The sequence below is a fragment of the Melanaphis sacchari genome, unplaced genomic scaffold, assembly GCF_002803265.2.
Source record: "Melanaphis sacchari strain LSU unplaced genomic scaffold, SCAv2.0 Contig12_pilon_pilon, whole genome shotgun sequence".
Lineage (NCBI taxonomy): Eukaryota > Metazoa > Arthropoda > Insecta > Hemiptera > Aphididae > Melanaphis > Melanaphis sacchari.
This window is the reverse complement of record NW_020270527.1, coordinates 1,038,823-1,044,866: the sequence shown is the minus strand read 5'-3', so window position 1 is coordinate 1,044,866 and position 6,044 is coordinate 1,038,823.

The following is a 6,044-nucleotide window of genomic DNA, read 5'->3' as shown; positions in this document are numbered from 1 at the left end:
TGAAAAACTTAGAAAAAATGTTATGCTTGAAATAGCATTTTCAATTTTTCCAATAATTTTTTTAAAATAGAATTTCTTTAAAAATCAATTTTTTTTAATGTTTTTATTGATACGCTCTTATTGCTTTGAGTAGGTACAGGACGTATACCCACATTTTTTTCAATACTCATTTTGATATGAGACATTTATTATAATAATTTTTATTCAACATATTATATACTTATACATTGTATTACACATTTACACCATACATTATAATACAATTTAAAAAAAAAACAAAACAGAATCTTCAATTAAATTAAAAGCAAACAATATAATAATGTCCAAAATATCCAAAATATTAAATAATTTTAAATAACAATATACTGTTTATCAGTTATTCAATGCTTAAATATTTATAACTATACAAAAGATCCATATTGCTTTAAATACATATGTTATTTTATTTATTTTATAATGACTATATTCAATTTATTGCAATGTTTTTTCTCGAATACTCTTTAGACTTCAATATAGCCATATAGTTATATTATACGGTCTCAACTAGTGCGATAAATTTATTACTCGATGTATCATAATATTATCACTAAAATACAATAATAGTACTACCTATAATATACTCGTATTATATAGTGGCATAATATCACTGAAAAGAAAAAAATTATATGAAAATATGGCCATATTATAAAAATAACCAAAATATTAAAATTCAATTTTTTTTTTTCTTTTTAGGCTTTACAACTTAATTATAAAAATAATATTTCTTTATTTTGAAACCACAATCAAAACAAACAGTTTAAAAACAAATCATTATAATATAATATTCATATTAGAATGATGAACTATTTCTATAATATTAAAGGATTTATTTCCAATAAGTAATATTATATTTATATTATCTCAAATTAATATTATATTTTTATCTTATAATATAACTACAAATATGGTGGTATTTACAACTGTATAATTATTGAACATATACTTAAACTACTAAAGTAAAAGTATTACATGTTTTTTAAAAATTTGATTAAATTCTTGACTTTAAGAGTTTTGCAAATATTATTAATACACATATTATACGATGAAAATAAAAATAAAATATAAATTATTAATTTCTATAATAATAAGTTTTTTTAAGCATTTTGTAGTTATTATAAATATTTGTGTTTTTGATACGAATGGAACTGAAATTCTACATAATATCATACAATATTATTATAGAGACCGAAATTACTTGTGATTTCGTGTTCAATGTTCATATTATTTAACTAATATTTGAGTGTATCAACACTTACGCACATAACGATGAAGGTTTGAAAATAATATGTCGACATTTAAATTATTTCTTATCCAACAGATTTTATAAAAATTTTATTTTCTAAATAAATAAGTATGCGTATTTGGATTTTTTATTGATCATAAGCCCGTAACGGCCGTAACTATAGAGCATTAACTGTGAGATGAAGGTACAACAATATAGGTTTTTTTGAGTTTCTTTTTAGGGTTTGTAGGGTTATAGAACACGTGTTTGGTTAAATATTTTATGCACGCTTAGAAAACATTTTCTATAGGTACTTTACACCCTAGTTAGTAAATGAATTATCTAATTTCTTACATTATAAATATCTATTTATGTAATTTTATTATTTACAGTAAAAATTCAATGGTGATATTTACAAACTTTTAATATTTATTTGGCAAACAAAAATATTAAAAATCTATTTCTTTAAATTATGTAGAAATTTTATACTTATATTATGATACTTTAATATATTTATTATTTAGTACATTTTAAATATAAACACTGAACAATTATTAAAATAAATTAAAAGATAAAAACGAATAATGGTTATTTATTCCGAGCATGACGAGTGAAGTATATATTTATTAACTACATCACGTGTAACTTCAAGTTATCAAAGTATTTAGTTGATAAATTATAATATTTATTTATTATTATTTAATTTGATAATAAAAATTGATAAAATAATACATAACATTAATTATTATTATATTAGCACATATTTTGACAAAATTGATATAAACATCACATTTAATACATTTTTAGTGCATATATTAATTAAACCAATCTTTAATTAATATTGTCTTATATCTAAATCCTATTATTATTTAAAATCAGCGTGATCTTCACTAATTATTGTAAAAGATTTTAATTCAAGCCTAGTCAAATTGGACCTGTATATATAGTCAATATATAGTACGAGAAAGCGTAATGCAGGAAATATTATACGAGCTATTTATATACATATATTTATATATATATATATGTATTATAAGTTTAACAGTCAGAATGAAAAAGATTTCAAGGCTACTATCTGTGGGGGGCCACTATCCCTATATACAATATGCTGTCGTGCATTTTTAATTTTTATTGGCAATAAATTGTAATGACTTTTTATTTTGTCGGGAATTTATTTTTTATGCAGACATGTTTTAGAATTCTTTCTTTTTAACTTTTAAGAACTAACGATTTTTTATGATTGACCCCATACTTATAATACATAAATATATTGTCGATAATATTAAGTTAATTTTACTCGGCGCAATGATATAAAATAATTTTTAATTTGTGATTATTTTTTATTGTACACAGATTCGAACTAGCTATATCTTACGCAGTGTATTCAGACAAGAATTTTTAATTTAAACTCATTATACGAAAATAATTATTGTTTTTTTTTTTTTTTGTTTTATAAACATTTATACAATTAAAATTATTAATTAATATCTTAAATGTATGTTCTGTGCACAAGGCTATTTCTTGAATTATTTTATTACTGAGAGAGGATGGGGTGGGTGATGTCTAAAAAGTGTTATAGTTATAGTCTATAAAATACATATAGATACAGAGTGGTTCATCGAGGCATCAAGCATGCAACCAAGCCCCCACCCCCCTTGAATTTTATCCTTATAAATAATAATTAATTTATTCAAATTTTGATTTTTAGAATTATTAACTTTACTTAAAGATCATTTAATTTTCATATTATAAATCGATGTTTACTTCATATCTATACAAAGTGATCCACCAAGCATACATAGTATTCATCTTCAATTTTTCCTTTAATAATGTAGGACAAAATATATAAAAGTATATTTAATAACTTAACAACTGTTAAAAGTTCAATTTAAATAGAAATATCATAATTTTAAAACAATTATATTTCTTTACTAACTTACCATAAAAAAGAAGGTTTTCATTTAAAAAATAGATATGTGTATAACTACATAAGTCAAGCCACTTATTAAATGATATAAAAATCTAAGCAAGTACCTATATTTTATAAAACTGTAAAATCTAAAAATCAAAACTTGAATAAATGCATTATTAAATAATATAATATAAGTGACCATGCTTAGTAAATCATACTTGGTAAATATGCTAGTTAACGGTTTTATACTCATAAAGTCATAAACCTTAAGTCCTAGGTACTAGAAAATAAAAATAAATATCAGAGAACTTTCTTCTGCTGTAAAATGAGTTTCCAATGTGTCTACCTTAACAGCAAGTATTCAAGTCGATCACTATAATGTGTGTTAAATTTGACTTCAATTTTATGCACGAAAAACTGCTCTGAGCAAAGAAGGTGAGTTGAATCTATTTCTAAGATTAAATACACACATATACGGAGATTAAAGTTGCTTGGGATGGCTAAGCCCCCCCCTCCAAAAAAAAAAAAAATCGAAAACCCCCTAAAGTTATTGAACATTTTTAAAAGTATTAAATAGATATTTTGCAACAATGCAATGAAAGATTTAAGCCCCCCATCCTAAAGTTCAATCAAATATCCGCCTACGAGTACCTACACATTATATTTATTTTACTATATTATATAGTATTTTAACAATTATGTAGGTTAAACAAACTTTTGCTAAAAACCTAGTCTAAGTGTATATTGTATATACATTTTTTTTATCAGCTTTTAATCAAAAGTTATTGTAGCTCAAAAGTTACTTGATAAAATATAAATAATTATATAGATGTTATATAAGTACATAATAGTATTGAAATATAATTTTGTGATATAATAGTAAAATTTGCAATTTTAATAGTTATACATATTTCATCAAAAAATAATTAGAACAATAGAACCGAACTAATAAAGTATACATAAAAATCTAATTTACCAATGGTATGATAATAATTATATTAAAAGACTGAAGTCTTAAATAAAATTATAATATACACTTATGGTATTTATTGTTTAATTGCTTATACAATACAATAGAGAGGACTAGCTAATAAAATTAGTTTAGAAAGACTGAAAGAAGTTTAGATTAAGGTGTATTATTTATAGAACTGTTACCTATTATTATTATTGTCAAGGGATTTTAATAATGTATTGGAGTGGAAACTAGGAAGTATTAAAAGTAACGGAGACATTATGATGGTTTAGACTGAAGAGCTTAAGGGTTGACTGTTAAAAAGGTTAATAAATTAATAAAAATAAATGACTATCAATATATTGCAATTAAAGCGTTGAATCAGTTAGTTTATGAAATAACAAGGTAATTTATAAAATAACTAAAAATTGTATAGAAATTGTAAAGAATAACTAGATATTCTATGAAATAACTAGTTAAAATACAATTGTCATGTATTATTTCATACTTTAACTAACATTCGTAGGTAATTTATGAACTGCCTAGTTATTTCATAAAATAACGGAATTCAACACTTTAGCTTTAACAGATATACGTTTAACCAAAATTTAATTTAGCAAGCGTGCCTCTTACAAAAAAGTTTTAAGTCTTAAGACAATATTTATAGCACACATAAATAAAAAGTTTTTTGAAAATTGGAGTTAGCAAACAACTATTAGTGTATCACAACCAATATTTTCAAAAAATTTACTAGCTCTAAACTACATATAAAAAAAATTTCATGAGTATGCTTGAAGAACTGTAGACTAACATATGGCTGTCAAAAAACAAAGAATAAGTGTTCCCTAACGTATATTACATTATTTAGTAGTAGTTATTATTTAAAATAATTTAGTATTTAATTACAGATAAAACCTTATTTAATCCTAAATCTTGTACAGGGTGAAACAAAATAATTAAAAAGTATGTCTTATTTTATAAATAACTAGGTACATATATACATAGTAACTTACAAAAAAATATAGGTTTAATAGGTATACACAAATGTCAATTCCACACAGAAAAATGCTCAATTTAATTTTTTTCGGAAAAAAAGTATGATTTAATTTGTCGTTATAAAACCTACAGTAATAGAAGGCAAGGTATATCGCTAAATTAATCAGTATTAGAAAGTAAGTTAATAAAGATAACAACATTTTATAAGTAGGGTTGGAATTTTTGTCAATAAATAAAGCTTATAACGAAATGAAATATTTAAAGATGGTTTAAACAAAAGAAGCTACAGTTGTTTTTGATAACTTTGATTCCGCATACATCAATATGGTATAAATAAAAAATTGGTAATAACTGATATAAAAATAAAGTTTAAAAACCATTATTTTCATTAGAAATATTGAACTTTGTGGGACTATGATTAACTGCCATAGGTACTAACCATTACTATTATCTGACAATATCTGCAAAACTTTGAACAACTATTTTACGCATCTTGATACGAGAATCCAATCATCTAGATTCTATAAATTAATAACTAAGATTTTCGAAGAGTTAGGAAAAAGATAGAACTAAAATAAAATTGTAATAAATAATAATTATATGAAGGAATTTCAGCACTAAAAATACGTAATTAGGCAACACAATGAACGTCATTAAAAAAAATATGTTTTATAAAAAGACGGAGTGCTCGATAATAAAATGTCAGTGGAAGAATTTATGAATACTGGTTATTGTAGTTGAAAATGAAATATAAATTATTCAAATTATTTTACATTATTTATAGTTTATATTATTTATAATAAATTATTTTTTAATATTATCGATTTTAAATTATTTTATATTAAATCTTTCATTATTTATATTATTAATAAATAATCAATAATTTTTTTTTACAAAAATGAAATCGAACATTTTTCCATTAA